Genomic DNA, 20,215 nt, shown 5'->3' on the forward strand with positions numbered 1-20,215 from the left:
TTTGAAATAATGAAAAAATTATGCCTCGGAGTTTTGTAGCATCCACATTTCGAGGTGACTAGATGCCGTAACGTTGCTCATGGCCGCTTCTAATTTTTTTTTCTGTATTAGAAATTGCTCCGTGTGAGACAAATGAGCGTTTGAGAAATGCGTGACTGATTGAGTGAAGAGTCTAGTAGCTATCTTTAGAGAACTGTCTTTTGATTTACATTGGTATTAAGAAGCATGCAGAGCAGGAAAACTGGAACCATTTGGAAATGGGAAGCTGGTTATATTGGTGTTTCAAGCACAAATCACATACATTTTTACATTTACACAATGGCTTACAGTTTGCAAAACTGTACACTTAGATGTATGCCTGATAAGGGCAGACATTTCTTGTCTGGATTCTGGCTGTGTCACCGTATCTGGCACAATATCTGGCTTGCAAAATATCTGAAGAAATATTTTGTTGAATAAATTACCTCAATTGGTTCTCATAGCAGTCCTGTGGATGTAGACATAGCAAGTTTTAGCATTCCTTTCTACAGACTCAAAGGGAGCAATTATTTACCTAAGGTCACATGGCTGGCTGATAAATGATGTGGGCCTTGGCTTTACACTATGCTTTATCTTGACCCAAATATTAAAAGTGGAAAAGCCACATTTTGATCAACTCAGTTTTAATAGAAGAGAGTGGGAGAGTGGTTATACCTCAGATATTCTCAAGAATAATAGTAGCATGCTTGCTTTATAACAGGAAGATAATCTGAAGCCAGTGTCTCTTGATGGCGCCATCAAGTCAGGCTTTTATAATGTAGTGGAAAAAAAAGAAAAATAATGTATTCATTCTTATGCAACCTGATATTTATTTACTGTCTCCTCTGTGCCAGGCATGGTGGGTACGTTGCAGATATAGCAGGGAACAAGTGTGGTCTGAGTCCTGCCCTCAGGGAGCTTACCTTGTCATAGGGAGATAGACCACAAGTAAACCCATACGTATACTCGGGATTTCCCGATTAAAAAATAGAGCAGGGTGTGTTAGGGGATAGCGAGTGATGGTGGTGGCAAGAGGGATTATTTATCCGGGAAGGTCAGGAAAAGCCTTTCATAGAATGTGACATTTGTGCAGAGAGCCCTGTAATGTGAAGGAGCCAGCACTGGAATACTGGAGTGGTGGGGATGCGATGAGTCAGGGAAGAGCATCGCAGGGAGAAAGACTGGCTGAGCAAAGGCCCTGAGGTCAGGTAGAGCATTTGGGTCTGGAAGGAGAGGCAGGAGGACTTGGATTTTATTCTAAACATGGGAGGAGACTGTATTCGTTTCCTACGGCTGCCCTAACAGATCACCACAAACTCAGTGTCTAAAAACAACCGAAATTTGTTCTCTCATGATTCTGGAGGGCAGAAGTCTGCAATGAACATGTCAGCTGGGCCACACTGCATCCAAAAGCCCAGGGAGGATCCTTCTTGTCTCTCCCAGCTCCTGGTGACTCCAGGTGTTCCTTGGCTTGTGGGAGCATCACTCCAGTCTCGGCCTCCATCTTCATATGGCTTTCTCCTTCACATCTGTGTCTCTTGTCTTCTTCTGTCTCTTATAAAGGGCATGGGTCATTGGATTTAGAGCCAATCAGGGCAATTCAAGATGAGCTCATCTTGAGATCTTTAACTTAATTACTTCTGCAAAACCCCTTTTTCCTGCACATGAACACATCTTTTGGGTGGGCCTCCTGTTCAACCCATTATAGGAACCCTGGAGAGTGTTCAAGCAGAGAAAGTGATGGCATCTAGTGTGCTTTAAAAAGATGGCTTTTGTGCTGTGGGAGAATGGCTATAACGAAGAAGCAATCAGCGATACTGTTTGGCAGGCTATTGCAGTAATCCAGATAAGACGTGGTGGGATGGAGATGAAGAAAAATGGGTGAATTTCAGTTCTGCATCACAGGGGAATAAATGGGATATACTGATGGATTAGAAGTAGGGAGGAAGGAAAAGAGAAAACTCGAGGATGGTGGTGCCCTTCACTGAGAAGGGAGAGACTGGCTTAGGAACAGGTCAGGACTGTCAGTGGTTGTGACAGCCGCAGTTCTGTTCTGGGCATGTGGACTGAGAGAGATGGAGATGGTGGGCATTAATTTATATGTATGGATCTGCAGTTCCATGTGTATGTGAACTTGAGCTTTGTCAGCCTAGAGATGGATACTTGTAAATCCACCCCTATCCCGGGAGAGGGATTTTTTATGGAGTGAAGACCCCAGTTCAGTCCATTAGGATGAAGATCACAGAGCTGATGACCACCAGTTTCAATCTCGTAACCCAGCTCCTGACATTGATGTTAGGGCTGATGAAGGAGGGCACGTGGGATGCGGGCCATCAGGATAACCTGGCTTTGTTATCACGCTGTCACAAAGGCCATTGTGTGGTTAGTTTTTATTTCATTATTATCATTGTTTTCTTTGAATTCTTTCATTCTAAGCCTGACAAGCCCGACTGGCAGATTTCACTGTGTGATTTTTCTAGTTTTAGATTACATGCTTTTTCTTAAAGCCATCTTCATCTATTAACCTACATTCAGTTTTAATTTTAATGCTCCAATCAATAATTATTTTGCTTGACAGTTTTTGACAGTCTGCTGCTGTATTTGGCTGTTTAGCATGAATTCAAAAGGTGATTTCTCAGTTTGCACAAATGATGTAAAGTTACTCTTTCATCCTGTGCTTTGGGGGATATAAGAAAATATGCGTGTTTACTCTGCCCTGGGGAATTTTTGATGAAGAAACACTTAATAGTTGTTCATACAAGAAGACAGAGGACTAGAGAGAGTTAAAATTTTCTGTTATGTAGAATTTCTCATGTCATAAATTGACTTGAAAGGTCGGATTGCTCTTAATTGGAATTGATATTGTGAGGGTCATCCATTCAACAAATGTTTATTGAAGATTCATTGTGTGCAAGGAACTGTGCTAACTGTGATGGGAAATTACTACACAGTACCCAGGAAGTACAGTGGCCAGGGAAGCAAAGCCACCTCCAAAAATGTAAAAATACTTAGTGTAAAAAAAAATACTAAGTGTAAAAATACTTAGAAAATGATAATTTTTATCTTGCTGCATATTTGCACTTAAGACCATCCTACTTTGGTATTTCAAGTGAAAAACTAGGAACAAAAGTGTGTGATCATCTTTGTGTCTGCATTATACACACACATGTGAACATATGATCAAGAACAAACGTAGCTGCAGACTAAACAGCAGGGGGAAATGTTCTTTCTTACTAAAATCACAGTGTTAACATTCTTGGCAGTTCAGATGGTCTCCGCTATAGCTGTTGGTTTACATTTTGATAATTTACCAGTAAGCATATAATATTTAATTCCTAGTTGGAATGTGCAACCTAACACAGCATTTCCAGTGAAACACACTACAAATGTAAAAGTGTTTTCCTTGGGAACCAGCGGCTCCCTTAACTCCTTCGGTTCTTCTGTGGGGATGAGCATGACCTGTAGCTTAGAAGTGCTGGAACAGGAGGAGGAAAATGGATCATGTCACAGAGAACAGGAAAAGAGGTGCTTAATCCTCCTCCTTCTTTGCAGTTAGCTCTGCTTTTCCTCCTTGGTCTGTGGGCGTTTGGCCTTGCACACCCAGGCAGGACTTAGGGAAGCGGGCACTGACCTTGTGCTGTCTCTTTCATTTTACCCCAGGCGTATTAATAGGCAAAATTCATTGTCATATTATTGTGGCCAAAATTTTCCTGACTTCAGTATTGAACCTTTGTTTTTCAGTTTAATAGGGCAAGAGAGCTATCATTTTCTGGATGTCATTGATCCTACACCACGATTTAGGTTTTCTAAAAAAAAAAACAAAAAACATTCTTGAGCTTTATGGAACCTTATTGTGGCAGCCGTGCCAGTCACTAATTGGTACTGTGGGTTATTGGCTGTGCTCTTACTTACTTTGCTCTGGTTTTTGGATTGCGTACTTAAATCTGCTGCTGGTTCCTATTCTGTATGTGCACAGAGATGCAGACATAAACTTTGTCCTCAAGCGTCGTGCTCTTTGGCTTCCTTGACCTAATAAGTGCTGTGGAAATCAGTTGAAAGCGAGCAGAGCTGGAAGGGGTGTGCTAGCGATGCTGTAGGAGAGGGCTGACTGATCTCTGCACGCTCACCACGCTCAGTCCCTCAGATCAGAGCTGGCTGCAGGTGTGTGTCTGGGGCTTGCCGTGCTTACTCAGAGAGCTATGTAATATAGGAACCGGAGCTGGCACCATTATGCCAGCATGTTAATTCACAGGGAGAAACATCCCTCACATAGTCTCAGGCCCATGTGATCAGCACACTGTCTCACTGTGTCAAGCTACATGGGGATGTAAATCATAATTGGAAGCTACCGTATTGATTTACCTCGGGAAATTGCTGCTCTCTGGCTGCAGGAAGCAGCAGTAGTCACAGTGCAAATGTTTCCTAAAGAAACATCTTATATGGAGCCATGTAGTTGCTTGGGGAGCAAGGAATCGGAACAAGGAAGTGGGATGCATTACTGTTAAGCGGCACCAAGCTTACGTAGCCTGCTGCTCTGTTCTTCTCAGGAGGAGGGTGGTGATTTTAGTGGGACCAGAAACACTTTAGTCATTGGCTGTAGTCATCGCACTAGGGTGGCCTTGCCAGTAAAGCCACTGCCCCCTGCTGACAGCCTCAACACTGCCCACATTAGCGTGAGTGACTCTACTTCCCTGGCTGAGCCAGCCTCCTTTTGATGACGACGCAGTCTTTTCTTGAACATATGAACATGACTCATCAGGTGCTGGCCAGGGCAAGGAGTGGTGGTGGTGGTGGTCGTGGTACTTTGCTTGCTTCAGTTGACTTTGTATGTGCATGTTCTAATCCATTCAGTCTTGTTCTTACCAATCGTTTTCCCCCATTTCCAAGTTTCTTGTGGGAGAGTGGTGGTGTGTACCTCATATTCCTCACTGTACTCTTTATTAGTCCCTTGGAGACTTTGGGATAGACATCCCATAAATTATACCTTCAGATCAAGCACTGTGAACTGCATAGCAGCATGGAGGGATTAGTCCAGATCAGGAGTAGACAAACCATGGCCTGAGGGCCAAATCCGGCCCTCTCCCTGTTTTTTGTAAATAAAGCTTTATTGGAATATAGCCATGTCCACTCATTTATCTAATGTCTATGGGTGCTTTCACAGTAGAATCACAGAATTGAATAGTTATGAAAGGGACTGTAGGACAACAGAGCCTGAAATATTTACTAGGGGGGCTTTAAAGAAAATGTTTGCCAGCCCTGGTCTATAGAATTTGCAGGTCATAGAACTGCAGCAAGTAAGAACTAGAAGTAACACCCTCCCCTTCTTCCATTCCCCACCCCCACCCCACGCCAATTCAGTGAACAAGTGGAAGGTCAGAGAAAGAATGTGACCTGCCTAAAGGTCACAGAGCTGGGTGGTTAGTGGGAGAGACAGAACCTAAACTCAGATCTTCCAAGTCCTAGTGTGAGACCTTGCCTCCTACTTTTGGAGGAGGGACATTGTGAGTTGAGTTTGATGGTTTACAGATGATCAGCCATTACAGCATACTGAAATAAAGCTTCTTTAGTGGTAAGAGCTGTTTTTCAAATTGACTTCCAGACAAGTTGCTACCCTTTTGTTCTTCAGTCTAGTTGTGGAGGACGTTGCTTCACTGGCCCAAGTTGGCACCATCATTGCGCTCTTCCCGGGAGAGGCAGATCGATCGCTGGATTCTGGACGGCTGCTCATGCTGGCTGCTGGCTACACACGGTAGCCCATGGCAACCCACCTGCTGTCGCTGGTGACTCATGGCAGCCCAGCTCCAGGTCAAGCTGTTGTTCAGCATCTTAGCTGTGGAGGGCAGCGTCACTGGCCCTTATATGTGGGATTCGAACCGGGGCCCTCTGGCGTCCCAGGCCAGTTCTTAACCAACGCGCCACCTGGCCGGCCCTGGTACTAATTTATTAATTGTACGAACAGCACCTACCATATATGGTAGGAATGAGGATAAGGGCCAGGGACACTGATGAATAAACACCACCCTTCGCTCCAGAGCTTTGGATGGGAGGAATACTCAGATATGTGCACATCCTTTTATTTTGTAGTGTTAAATTTCATAATAGAGCTGTTCACAGAAGGCTGTGATCACTCAAGGGAAGGATGTATTACTTCGGCCTTGAGGGGGTAGTGGTGTTGTCAGGAATGGCTCTGCAGAGTTGGAGACATTTGAGCTGTGTCTCAATGGAGGTAGAGCTCTTCAGGCCGAGAACTGCAGTGGAAATGGCTTGGGGCCCTATAGGCATGAGGTCCAGTACTTTGGGGAATACTTACTTGGCTATCACAACTAGAGGTAGAGCACAGGGTGTGTTGAGGGCGTGGCAGGAAACACAGTTGGAAAGGTAGGTTGAGGCCAAATTGTGGAGACCATGGCATTTCACACTAAGGACTTGAGCTTAAATGCTGGAGTTTCTAGCCCTCTAACCTGTAGATGCCAGAACACATGGGAAAGCACAGTTCTTATAAGGGAGGGCCTACACAGCCATATGCATATTAAGCATTGTCTGCAGACTTAATAATTAACATCAAAAACACAGAAATGGGAGCTTTCTCCCAAATACATAGAGCTGGCTGATATTATGATTCATCAACCAAAAATTCATTTAAAGTGTTACTAAATTAATAGCATCTTTTTGATTGTTGTATATTCTCTTGATCAATGGACATTAAGAGTAAAGTATCCATTGCCCTAAGTCTGTAAAATTTTTGATTAGAAAGTAATATTGGAAACTACTGCTGTTGATGGCAGATAGTCATCAACTTTTTTTTGAGTTAACAAATTGTGTAGGTTCCAGAGTCACGCAGTTCCAAATCTTAAAGTTGTGGGACTTCGAGCAAGTTATTTAACCTGTCTAAGCCAGAGTCCCTATCTCTAAGTTATTGAACCCCTCTAAGCCTTAAAGTCCTTATCTCTGTCTTTACTCTTATTAGTAAAATAATAACATTTGCATCTTAAGACTGTTAGAAAGATACAAGAATATATGAAAAGCATGTAGCATGGTGCCAAGCACATGAGATGTGCTCAGAAACGTGTGTAAGCCATTTTCATGATTTGTGGTGACACATGCAGATGGATCTTACTTCTGACCCAGTGTGGAGGGTGAGTTAAAAAGGGAGAGTTGTAAGACCTTTTGTTGCCAAATGAGAAATGGGAAAGCATATGTCCACTTGAAGTAATGATGTGAAAAATGAAAGGACCCTTCCTCTGTTCATGCCCAAAGCTGTGGACCAGGCAGAGAGCAGAGTTTACAGAGATCCGCTTTTGTGATTGCTTGGCATTGGATGATGCACGTTAGCTGGCAAGTCCCATGGCTCTTAATTCCTAGAATTTATCTAGGTAAGAATTTACCTAGGGTAAAAAAAAAAGTTTTAATTACTTTAATGAATTAATAACCCCTCTTTGGAACATATTAAAACTAGAATTAGGACATCAGTATCTTGCTTCTTTATGATTTAATATAGCCCTGCACTTTAGCCTATACCCATAACAGAGCTTTGAAAGGAATGGACACAGGACACTAGGCAGTATATTCCAAATTTTAAAAAAATTAAGTAATATTCACACATTATTAAATATTAACATAGCTAGACTTAGAAATAGGATAAATGTTAAGTGTCATCTGAGAGATTTTTATTTCCTTCTTTGTCATTTCTGTATTTTCCAAAATGAATATTTGTATTTTTAAAAAGTGCCAAGAGGGAAAACCACAACAAAAGGAATGGATCAGAGAGGGTTAAGGGAATTTGCCATCCCTGTCTCTCTGAGTAGCTCTTTACAAACGCTGGTGGTAGTTGGGTTGCATTTCAGTCAGATGGTGTTCTTCTAAATCTAGTGATATGGGGGCTAGCTCATAAAGGTGGGTGGAAGTGAGAAATTAGAGTAGCAGTAGTACGTGCTGATGGGGCCAGTCAAAATTTGCCTATTACGTTCTATTGAATTATTTTTAATGTTATTTTGGAGTCTGGGCTAGACATATGATTCCTGCCATTTACAATCATTTCTCAATCTGCACGCTCTCACACATACGGGGGCCTGCACACATGCATGGGCCTACGCTGTGGGGGTGCCAAGCCCCCACCATGAGCAGCAAGGACACCGATCTGGAAATCAGGAAATGGGGGGGGTCTGGTTTCAGCTCGGTAACTTAGTTTTGTAATAGACTGACTAAGTCATTAACCTCCCTGAGTCCAGCTTGATCTGTGATTGAGGGTAGTTCTGACTACCTCACAGGCTGATTTTGGAAGTCCATTTTAAATGGATTATAAAATGCCATATGTATGAGAGTTGTTTTGATGCTGGCTTGGCCACTCTTCAACACCTTCGTTATGCGCAAGAGACGTAAGTTCTCTGGACCCCAGTACTGTAAAACTAAGGCAATTGAATCTTAACTTTGTCCATCCAGCACACCTGAGAGATTTGGGGTACAGAAACAGTGGGGCAGAGGAGCACACCCTGGGGCAGTGGTTCTTAAACTGAGCTGGAGTCAGAATCACCCGAAGGGCTCGTGAAACCACAGCTTCCTGGGTCCTATCTCTAGGACTTCTGATTTAATAGGATGGGGCCTGAGAATATGGATTTTTAACAAATTCCCCTGTGCTACTGATGCTGCTGTCCAGGGACCACACTTTAAGTGTGAGGATGGGGAGGCGGCAGGTGGGGAAACAGTGTGCCGTATCAAAATGGGTCCAGTTGAATGTAATAGTCAACCCCCACCCCCATGCACACACCAAAATCACCTGAACTAGACGTTTTCTGAGGTTCTCTCCTTCTCGAATACGCGTACGTGGCTCTCTTAGATACCTCAGTAGGTATTCTAGAAACAAGAGGTGACTTTTGGATTAATACACAAGTAGCCTAAACTGACAAATCATTTACACGATATCAGGTCGAATTCAGAGATGCTTATTCACACAAGCATATGTACCAGAGGCATGTGATGTCTTTTGGCTCTGTTGTCCTTTTAAAAAATTCAGTGAGTAAGCTAAGTTTATAGGAATGCCTCACAAAGCTATTCCTGTAACCCCAGCATTGGTGAACTGAAGTAGAGGCAGGGCTGCTTAGCGCAATCTTATTGAAACTTAATCATGTAAAGGTCCCTCTAGAGTCAAAGAGTTTGGCCAGGAACTCTCCTACTTGTCCCGTATGGCTCCATTGTGTGGTCAAGTTTAATTTGCTCACATTCTCTCCACTTTTTTCAGCGAGGATTAATACTTCTACGTGATTCTTTCACTGGAGGGGATGAGTAAGGAGGGAGAGTTGGCATTAATTGCTTCATTAACTGTACATGTGAGTCATCTCCCGCTTGTCGTATTCATTTAACTGGAAGGAGGAGAAATGTTATCTGTGGTTCCTGAGGCCAGCTTGGGCTTCAGTTAACTAGGATACTCCCTCGGAGGGATACGTCATCATAGTTTCATTCACTTACTGAGGGAAGGAATAGATTGCGAGCCTCATTATCCTAGCACTATGTACACATATATAAATGGCAAACGGCTCTCACCGTGTGATGTTTATCAATGATCAGAGCACATAGGCGGGATGTTGGCCCTGGAAGGCATTCTACTGAAGGTGGTTGCTTAACAAAAAAGACAGAGCTGGGTTCAGGTTCATAGCTTCACTGAGTTTACCTCTCCTTGCTTTCCATTTGATGAACAGAGGTGTTGAGAGAAGAAGAGGACAATTTCCAAATGAAACTGCCTTCAGTTCTTTTTGGGTTTAATGTGGTAGCTGGTTGGTTTTGAAACACAACTGTATGCCTCTCATTTTCTACTTCTTACGTTCAGTTCACGCGTGCCTTCCTGTTCGGCTTACACCTTCCCCTTCTGACTCAGTCTTCTCTATTTCTCTTCTCACTCTGCAGACCACTGTTCTTCCTCTGCCTTTGGCTTCTCTCATTTGCTGTCTCCCTTGCAAGGCCTTTTGCACTGAAGCATGTCTCTGTTCACTGTTTCTTTACAAAGAATAAGGGTTATCTCCAGGCAGACCCTCCAGATAGAAAGTGTATCTGTCTTTTGACTAATACATTCATTTTTATTCAGGAAGAATTTATACATTACAGTAAATGCATAATCTTAAACATACAGTTAAATGAGTTTTGATAAATGGGTACATCTGTGTAGCCAGCACTCTAATCGAGATATAGGATATTTCTGTCACCCCAAAGAGTCTTTGTTCCTGTCATTTCTCAACCTCCCATATTCAACCACTGCTCTGATTTCTTTCACAGTAGATGAGTTTTACCTGTTCTTGAACTTCACACATGGAATTGTTCAGTATGTACTTTTTCGTGCCTACCTTCTTTTGTTCAACATATTTTTGAGATTTGCCCACATTGTTGCATGTATCAGTAGTTCATTATTTTTTAAAAATGCTGACCAGTGTTCCACTGTGTGTGTGTGTGTGTGTGTGTGTGTGTGTGTGTGTGTGTACGTACATATATACACACATTATAGTTTATCCATTCACTTGCTCATGGACATTTGAGTTGTTTACATGTTTTTGACTGTTATGAAGAAAGCCGCTGTAAACACTCCAGTACAAGTCTTTTTATGGACATACATTTTCATTTTTCTTTGGAGTGGACGTTACTAGGTGTGTAACTTTATAGGAAACTGCCCGTTTTCTAAAGTGGTTGTAGTATTTTATACTTCCTCCATGAGTGTATGCAAGTTCCACTCACTCTACATCCTCACCAACATTTGGTGTTTTCATTCTTTTTTAATTTTAGCTATCCTAGTGGTTAAATGAAGTATTATCACATGGTTTTAATTGCATTTCCTGATGAGTAATGATGTCACGCATCTCTTTTATGTGCTTACTGGCCACTTATATATCTTCTCTTGTGTAGTGTCTGTTCAAGTCCTGTGATCATTTAAAAAATTGGATTGGTTGCCTTTATTTGGTGTATAATATAAGAGTTCTTTATATATTCTGAATGTAAGTCCTTTGTCAGATATATGTATTACAACATTTTCCCATTGTTTTGGCTTACTTTTTCATTTTTTTACTATGATTTTGGATAAGCAGTTTTAAATTTTAATGAAGTCTAATTTGTCATTTTTTAAAGATACTTTTTGTTTTTATAAAAATTTTGTCTACCTTCTGGTTAGTAAAATATTCAGTGTTTTCTCCCAGAAGCATTTTAGTTTAGCCTTAACATTTAAGTCTATAATTATGTCAAAGTAATTTTAGTGGTGTGAGGTAGGGGTCAAGGTTCAACTTTTTTTATATTTTTTTGAAATGTATGAAATAATTATTAAAAAGAGTTTCTTTTATCATCAAATTACCTTAGTGCCTGTCAAAAATAAATCGACTATATTTGTTCTGTTTCAAGACTGTCACTCTGCATGCTATACTTATGTCAATACCATACTGATTTTATTAAAATAGCTTTATGGTAAGTCAGGTAGTGTGAGTTAGAGGTAACTTTATCCTTCTTTTTTCAAGAGTGCTTTGGGTGTTCTAGCTCCTTTAGAGCTCTATGTAAATTTTAGAATTGACTTAAAATTAAAAAATAAAAAACTCTTAAAAGTTTGTTGGGATCACATTGAATTATGAGAGTTCAATTTAGGGAAAATTGACATATTAACAATGTTGAGACTTCCAATCTAAAAACGTAGTGTATCTCTTTGTTCTATTACTTCTTAATTTCTCTCAGCATTGCTTCCCTGTTTTGTTAAAGAGGCATTGCATGTCTCTTGTAAAATTTCATTGTATTTTGTGTTTTTTGATATTATAATAAATTTAATTTTTTAGAACCTGGTTTTCAAGTTGTTTAATGTTTAGATAAGGAAATACAATTGATTTTTGTATATTGACCTTGTAGCTTATGGACTGCTAAATTCACTTATTGGTGAGGGTAGATAACCATGCCCTGTTCCTTATCTTAAGAGGAAAAATTTACTCTTTCACCACTAAGTATGGTATCACTAAGTTTTTCATAGTTGCCCTTTATTGGGTTGAGGAGGTTTCCTTCTATTTCTGAATTTTTGAGAGATGTTTATTTGTTTGATTTTGTCAGCAATGGAGCATTAAATTTTGTGTAGTTCTTTTTCATCCTTTCATATGATATCATATAGTTTTTCTCCTATTTGGTAAATTACTTTGTTATTAAATATTAAACGAACCTTGGGTTCCTGGGATAAGAACAACTTATCATTATGTAATATTCTTTTCACTTAGTGCTGGATATTTTTTTGGCTAATATTTTATTTAGTATTTTACAACTATGTCCATTAAGAACACTTGTCTATAATTTTCTTCCCATGTATATAGTATTTACTAGGTTTTGGTGTTGGTGTTATATTGGTCTCTTAAATTGTGTTGGAGTGTTTTTTGTCTACCCTATTTTCTGAAAGAAGTTTTATAAGATTTTATTTCTTTTTAAAATAGTTGGTGAAATTCAAGAGTGAAACCATTTGGGCCTGGGGTTGTTTTTGTGCAAAAGTCCTAAAAATAACTTAATGTAAAAATTATCATACAGTAAAATGTTCTCTTTTTTTGGTGTCCAATTCTATGAGTTTTAACATATGTGTAGAGTTGTATAACTACCACCACAATCAGGAAACAGAACAGTTGTAAGCACCAGTGTGCCCAGGATTTTGATAATGAATTCAATTTTTTAACAGATTGTTGACTATTCGGGTTTTTTTTTATTTATTCTTAGTTATGTTTTAGTAAGTTATGTTTTCTAGAAATATAGAAAGAAATTATTCATTTTATCTAAGTGGTCGAATTTATTGGCATAAAGTTGTTTATAATATTTCCTTACTATCAGTTTAGTGTTGATAGGGTCTGTAGTGATATTCCCTTTTCCATATTGGTGTATTTTGTTTTCTCTTCTTGTTTGTGTGATTAATCTTGCTAGGAGTTTTATTGATTTTTATTAATCTTTTCAAAGAATGAACTGTTGCTTGTTTCCTGTTTCATTCATTTCCGATCTGCATTATTTTCTTCTTTGTCCTTACTTAGGGTTTAATTTGCTCTCTTTTTTCTAGATCACTGATTTGAAAATTTTCTGTTACTAGGTGCATACACTTTCATGATTCTAATATCTTCCTAATGAATATACCCTTTAATTATTATGAAATGTATCTTTAACTCTGATAATTCTCCTTTTCTACAGTCTGCTGATATGGATCTGGTCACAACATCTGTAGGCTGTTCAATCAGCCAAGAATTTGAGGTGAACCCTCATGTTTTAGCTGCACCGCACAAATTTTGACATATAATACTTTTATTGTTACTTAACTCAGTATTTTGCAACTTCTGCTTCATTTTCTCCAGGGGTTGTTTAATAGTAAGTACTTTAATTCCCAGAAAATATGGGGAATTTTTAACCTTTCCTTTATTTTTCTTGTTTGCTAACTACATTTTTTATTTATCTGACTTTCTCCATAGTCTTTGCTTTAAATATTTGAGGATGTTTTGTTAGCTCCATATATGTTCATGATCATAAAATCTTCTTCATTGATTGTTCCTTTTCCCTGGTATATAATGTCACTCATGGTCATTTGTAATGCTTTCACCTTACATTCCATTTGTCTGATATTAAAAATGTTAACCCAAATTTTGTTTTTATTTTTGTTCATATTTTCGTTTTTTAAATCCCTATTTTTAACTACGTTGTATACTTTCATTTTAAATGGGTCACTGTTTTTTCCTACATATTGTGTGTAGTTTAAATGCAATACTAGTCTCTGTTATTTGATTAGTGTCTTTACACCAAGTATACTTATTATAGTTATTTTTATTAAAATTTTGCAGCCTTGTTTAATGTTTTCTACTGCCATTTCTTTTTGCTTCTTTTCTTTAAAACTCTTTTCCTTCCTTCCTTTGGATAAGCTGAATTTTCTTTTGCTGGTTTTAAAAGAATACATTTTATTTTATTCTTACAGTGTTTGCCTTTATCTTAACATAAACTTAGTTTTCTCTAAGACTTATCAATAAATTTGTTGTTCCCCAAATCACTTCCCATCTCATAACCACTAGACCACTCCTGTCTCAGTCTGCTATTTCCCTCCTCCTGAGACTTAACCTCCGACTTTCCTCCAAAAATTTCCCTGGATACTTATGTTAGTTAATGGTCATAACTTTGAAATGTACCAACCTCCAGCCTGAACAACCTCGCCATCTTGTTTGGAAGCAGAAGTGACTTGTACTTTTAGAAAGTTCTTTCTTCTGACAAAGTGCTCGTATATTAAATTCATTTCTTTCTTTCTTTTCCTTTTCCTTTTCCCCTTCCTTCCTTCCTTCCTTCCTTCCTTCCTTCCTTCCTTCCTTCCTTCCTTTCCTTTCCTTTCCTTTCTTTCTTTCCTTTCTTTCCTTGAACCCTATTCCCTTCCAAATTCCAGTTACACAATTTCTTATTCGGGTTTTGTTGGCAGGGTTAAATGAGATAAAATATGTAAAATACACAGCATGTATCCTGGTATAGAAGTGATAAATTTAAAAAAACCTGAATGCTACGTAGTATCTGCATTGCTGTTTCAGGTAACTTCTAAATGGGCACAGGGAGCTACAGGTGATATCAGAGGCTGTGTTTTTTTCTTTTGTCGTTGGGGGCAAGAGGAAATGTTAATTATTTTATTTCTTATCTTAAATTTGAATTGCCAGTGGGACATCTAGGTAGCAGATAATTGGATATATAAATCTGGAGCTGATTGGAGACAGGGATTGAGAGTAGTTAGTAAAACTATAGGAGGTCTTCTAGCAGGAGATAATAAGAGTGAGAAAGAGAAGAAATTCCTGAAAAGCCATTTGTAGGATGGATTTGGAGGAAAAGATCCATCAGAGAGAATTAAGAAGCCTGGATTCTTACCCCAGTTCTGACATTAACTGGTTTACTTAAAATTTTCAAAAGCAATTAATCCTTTCAGGGGTTTCTCTTTCTTTTGATTCCCCCTCTCCCCTGCCTCTTTCTCTCCCTCCCTCCCTCCCTCTTTCCCTACTCCCTGTTTTTCTTTCCTTCCTTCTTCCCTCCCTCCCTCTCTCCATTCTTCATTAATTCAACAAATATTTCTTGTTGAATTAATGCTTATTATAGGTTAAATTCTGCTCCAGGCACTGAGGTTAAAGCATTAGATAAGTATGGTCTCTGACCTGTCGTGCTGGGAGCAGACAGCAAATTCCACCACTATTCCTCTGTGTTAACCTTTATGACTCCTGTGTGTTACAGAACCATGGAGAAGGGACATCTAAATCAGATTGACTGGTGGGGAAGGGAGTCAGAGAAGATTTTCAGGTCACATGCTTCAAACTAAGCTTTTAAGAGTAACGAGTCGTTTAGACAAGGGTGTGCAAAGTCATCTAGACAGCATGTGCAACGAAAGGTAGAAGTGCAAAAATCATATATGGATGAGCTGAGAGAACAGCAGGCAGGCCAGTGGGTGCCAAGTGGGGCAGGCCTGACGGCGCCTGAAAGGTTCAAGGACTAGGTCAAGCGGGGCCTGGGCGCCAAATCCAGGAATTTAGATTTTACCTAGAATGGAATGTAGACCCATTGAAGGATTTTAAATAGGAAGTGAAAAATCAGGCATGTGTTTTAGAAATTTCATTTTTCTAGGCTCTGCAGTGGGCATGATAAGGGGCCAGGTAGTGGGCAAGGGGACCAGGGAGGAAATCAGTTATAGAAATGCAGGTGACAGAGGAATGTTACTCAGTAACCATGGCACACTTGCCCTGGGCTGATCACCGGGCTGTGTGCTGGGGATTCTGCCGGGATCAGGACAGATGGCCCCTTGTTCTTCAGGAGCTCCTAATGGCCCTGAGAGTGACAGAATGGGAAGAGCACGCAGGCTGGAGAGATGTTAATGAGGCAGGATGGAGAGGACAGATGACTAGCCATCAGAGGTGAGCGAGAGGGAGGAATTCTGGTTTGGGTAACTGACACCACTCACTGAGTTGGCGAGCCCAGCAGAACTGAGTGGGGCCTCCAGGTAGAGGTGCCTGACACGTACTTGGAGAAACAGGACTACAGCTCAGGGGGCGGGCCTCAGCTGCTTGCTTGCTTGCTTACTAAATGAAAGAATTGAACTCGATGTTGAAGCTACTCGATTTGATTCTGTTCCATGATTCAGTTTCAGCCTCTGCCTGTTACAGCTGCCTCACTCAGGACCAGACTTGCTTACGTATCTCCGCAGAACATAATAGTATGGGACCAGGTGAAACAGTAGGGTTAATTTAATAATTGTTTTAGGTAGAGCTAGAATCCTACATGGATTTCATTTCTCACTAGTCCTTACTTTCCCGTCACTCTTCCGGTCCCAGTGTGAGCTCACTACCTCGATTCTGGCTTGCTATGTAAATTGCTGTGGGCAGTTGTGTCATATTCATATCACTTAGATTGACAGAGGGCTCCAGTGTGTAGAGATTGTAGTATTATTTGGTTCCGTCTAGACATTTCCCAGATGAGAGGAGAGGCCTGGGGAAATTGTGAGGCTTCCAGGGTACCAGTAGGGCTAAGGTTAGATCTCTCCGTTTCCTGGTCTCTTCTGCACCGCCTCCCCCTCACTTAGTTCACCCTGGAGTGCTTAGAGAGCAAGGCAGAAGTGTTCTTAGGTATATATTTGTGCAGAAGTTTGCAAATGACTAAGGCTGTGTGTGTAACTTTGAGACTTCGTGTAAAGATTGTCAAGAAGAATTGAATTACTTTAGCTCTGACATAGGGAGACAGTATCCACCGGTGTCACACTTGGATTTAAGCAGCTCTCTGCCTGCAAGCCCTTGTTTGGGTGCCCTCAGAAGGCTCCCCATAAGGAGTCGTTTTACCCCAGGTGCAGAATCACACTGCACTGCAACTTCAAAGAAAAAGTAAAAAGTGCAGAAACTCCTGAACTGAGTGTGGGAAGCACTTCTCGTTGGTAAGAGTTTCAAGTGCTAGAGAAGAGATGTGTTGAAAGGACATTTGCTTTCATCAGCTTAGAGCATCTGTTTTTTATTCTTTAAAAAGAAGCAACACCTCCCAGTATGGCAGTCCCTAGGCAAGTAAGCACTTGAGATTTTGATCTGTACAGATTCTTAGAGGGAGTGCCTCCCAGGAGCTTTTAGTAGTGATTTGTAGCACTTGACTGATTCTGTAGAATGACAGTCAATTTTGGTGGGGAAGGGGAGAGAAAGGCAAAGAGAATTAAGGAACTGCTCTGTGAAACAGCAAATAAGCCATTTCTCTCAAGCCTGGGCTAAAGTGGGAAATGCTTAACAGACCCTGGACACACATTAAAGTGGATAGGCAATGAAAACTAAACTCCACATTTTTTATTGTTAACTCCAAAACATTCATACAGTGTGGGCTCCATCACAGCCCCCCTCCCCCTTTATATAGATTTAATTATTTTTTTTTATTCTGCTAAAATATGTGTAGCATAAAACTTGCCATTTTAACCATTTTCAATGTGGGATTCTGTGACATTAAGTACATTCACAATGTTGTATGTCACCACTATCTGTTAGTTATAATTTCTGTTTGAGGCGGATAGAAATAGCTTCCCAAATTAAGCAGATTGAGAGGCGAAGCATCGCCCCAAGGCCCAGCATAACCGCTGTTAGAATTAAGATATGTCTCCATGTCTTATTCATAGGATTTTGTTCAGACTTAGCTGCAATACTGCACATAGAGGTTATAAAGACAATTTCAGAGTTGTAAGGGAATTTTAAGATGGTTCACTCCACCCCTCCTCCACTTTTTAGATGAAGAAACAAGTGGCTGAAAGGGATGGTGACTTACTTAGCTGGACAGTGGCTGAGCTGGGTCGAGTCCGGGTGTTCCATTCCCTGAGCCCTATGCACTGACTGGTCTGTCTTACGTTTCAAAATGTGTTATAAAAAATTAACCAGTGGTTTATTTTTAGGGTAATCTTTCTTTTTCTCTCTTTCTCTGTGTGGTTTCTGTGTCTGGATTTTTTTCTTAAATGGCGATTGCAAATATGAATTTGTTTTAAATAAGAAAAATCACAATATTTATCCTATTATTCCTAGGGCTTATCGCTCATGACCTAGACTCTGACATTCACTCCTGTCTTGCCCCTGTTCAGATATTACTATATCCAGGATGTTGCTGCCTTTTTTTTTTTTCCATTTGTTTTGCTGATTGCAGTGAAACTAGAGTTTAAAGGTGATTAGTCACTTTCCCAAGTTGGGGGTTGAACCAGTTTCTTTTCCTTCTTAAGATCTGTTTTTCACTTACAAATTAGGTGAAAACTCAGGGAAGCAGAGTCTTGCAGCTAAAACCAGAATGTCTGCAGTACCACTTGACACCCTCAGGGCTGATCTGCCTGTTAGATCCCCTTTCAATCCTTTTCAGCGTCTACGTTCCCTCCATGAGCAGTTTTTACCTTCTCCTGCCCACGTTGGAGTCTGTGGGAGGCGGTTAGGAAGCTAGAGGACGGAGGAACCGGGTATACTGTTTGGGTCGGCCATGGCAACTGAGCAGTAAAAGGAACAGGACTAGTTTTGTGCTGCTCTGTAAATGGCCAGGATTCAGCTGGTATCTCGGGACTTTTGCTCGGCAGGCACCAGACAATCTGATCTCCTGGTAAGGTTAAACTTGGCCCTCCTCTCCTTCCCGCCCTTCTTTGATGACATTGTTAACTGGGAATGGCCATGGGGAGGCCGTCCAGGACACAGCGCGATGTACACCCAGCAGAAACACAATAACCACAGAGGCAGAACAGGAGTGTTTTCTCATCTGTACCCCATAGACGGAGAAGTGTGCCCCCCCGTCCTTGCCAGCACTCATTCTTAAAGGGTTGAGCACCTCGCTCCAAAGAGCCTGTCCGAATTACCAGCTTGACTAACGGGAAAGCCAGCAGCCTGAAGGAAAGGCTAGGAAAGACCCCAGAATTTGTATAGATAGGGAAGCCGGAATGGAATGCTTGAACTGCCTGCCACATGTGTTTCATAAAAATGTAACTGACAAGAAGAGTGAGGAATACAGAGTAAGCCTCCATTGCTTAATAACTTATTTTTTTACTCTGAATAGCTTTTCTTTTCATTCAGCAGATTATTTTAGGTGTCATTCAGTTTATTTTAAGTACTGTGTTTTATCCTGAGCGGATTGAGAATTTTATTTTTTAAACTCTATTGTGTTGCTGCCTACTGAGAACTTTACTTTTTTTTTTAATGTTTTTGATATGTTGATGAGTAAAATCTATGTGGTCAAATACTGAATTCTGAATGTTTTTCTTCTAAGGGGCAAAGTTGATTCTTATTCAAAATCATGCGAGGCTGACATTTCATTTGGGGAAGTCCAAGGAAGTTGGTGAGGTCTTCTGTTAATAAAAACAAGTGCTTCTTTTTCTTCTTATCACTTTTTAGTATCTGCCCTGCTGGCTCTCGCAGTGTGGTCTGGCTTAGCTCTCCCTGGAAGTCACATTGTGCTTTAGAACTGTCTTTACTATGACCCACAAACAGTTTTCAGTCTTCACTCTAAGGAGCCCAAGGTAAAACCATGAATAAACAAACGGTGAAACATCATCTCCGCTTTTCTGACTTCAGCCCTTCCCGAAGCCCACTTGGAACCAATCTGCCTCTGAATTCTGTGAGACATGTTTGTTCTCCTCCTTTCTCCATCCTCACCTACTCCTCACTTACAGCATCCTGCTCCCCTTTCATTTTTATTTTGTCGTGTTAGTAGTAACTGACAGGAAAATAGTTACTCAATTTGTAAAACGTTGGGTGGTGAGGTCACAGAGTCTGCGATTAGCCTGTAATTTGTAACAGTCTCAGACAGATGACAGAAAGATTTTGCTTGCTTAGTTCTGAGCTGTTTTGTTGGCCTTTTAAAATGCAGGTTAATAGTAATAGAGAAGTTTCTTTCTGCTGTGGAGCTACAACAGATCAGCAAATACAGATGAACTTGAACAGGCACATAATATTTCTTGTCTAGTGTGGTGAACATGGCACAACAGAAAGCCAAAATATGACTTTTTCTGGAAGTAAAGATCAGATATTAATGTCTGGATAGACTTTGTGTTGCACAAAGTTAAATTTCAAAATTTAAACTTCTTTTCTGGTTATATTTTCTTGCCATATTTTTATTTTTTTAATTTTTTTTTATTGGGGAATTGAGGGGATGGGAACAGTGCTGGGGAATTGGGGGAAGGGGAACAGACAAGTTGCTGTTGTTTTGTTCTTCAGTCTAGTTGTGGAGGACGTTGCTTCAC

At 40.4% G+C, this 20,215-nt stretch overlaps 1 protein-coding gene across 9 annotated transcripts in view; it reads left to right on the plus strand.

Annotated features, from left to right (window-relative positions):
* Positions 1 to 20,215, plus strand: part of ATXN1 (ataxin 1) — a 428,550-nt gene that overhangs the window by 35,481 nt on the left and 372,854 nt on the right. The window contains exon 1 of one of the 9 annotated variants that reach the window (XM_019665730.1): positions 18,134 to 18,585. The exons of the other annotated variants lie outside the window; for them this stretch is intronic. The gene's annotated coding sequence lies outside the window, so the exon portion shown is untranslated. Of the gene's footprint in view, positions 1 to 18,133; positions 18,586 to 20,215 lie in introns of those variants that run through there. 9 annotated transcript variants of the gene reach the window in all.

This window comes from Hipposideros armiger, unplaced genomic scaffold, assembly GCF_001890085.2.
Source record: "Hipposideros armiger isolate ML-2016 unplaced genomic scaffold, ASM189008v1 scaffold_449, whole genome shotgun sequence".
Lineage (NCBI taxonomy): Eukaryota > Metazoa > Chordata > Mammalia > Chiroptera > Hipposideridae > Hipposideros > Hipposideros armiger.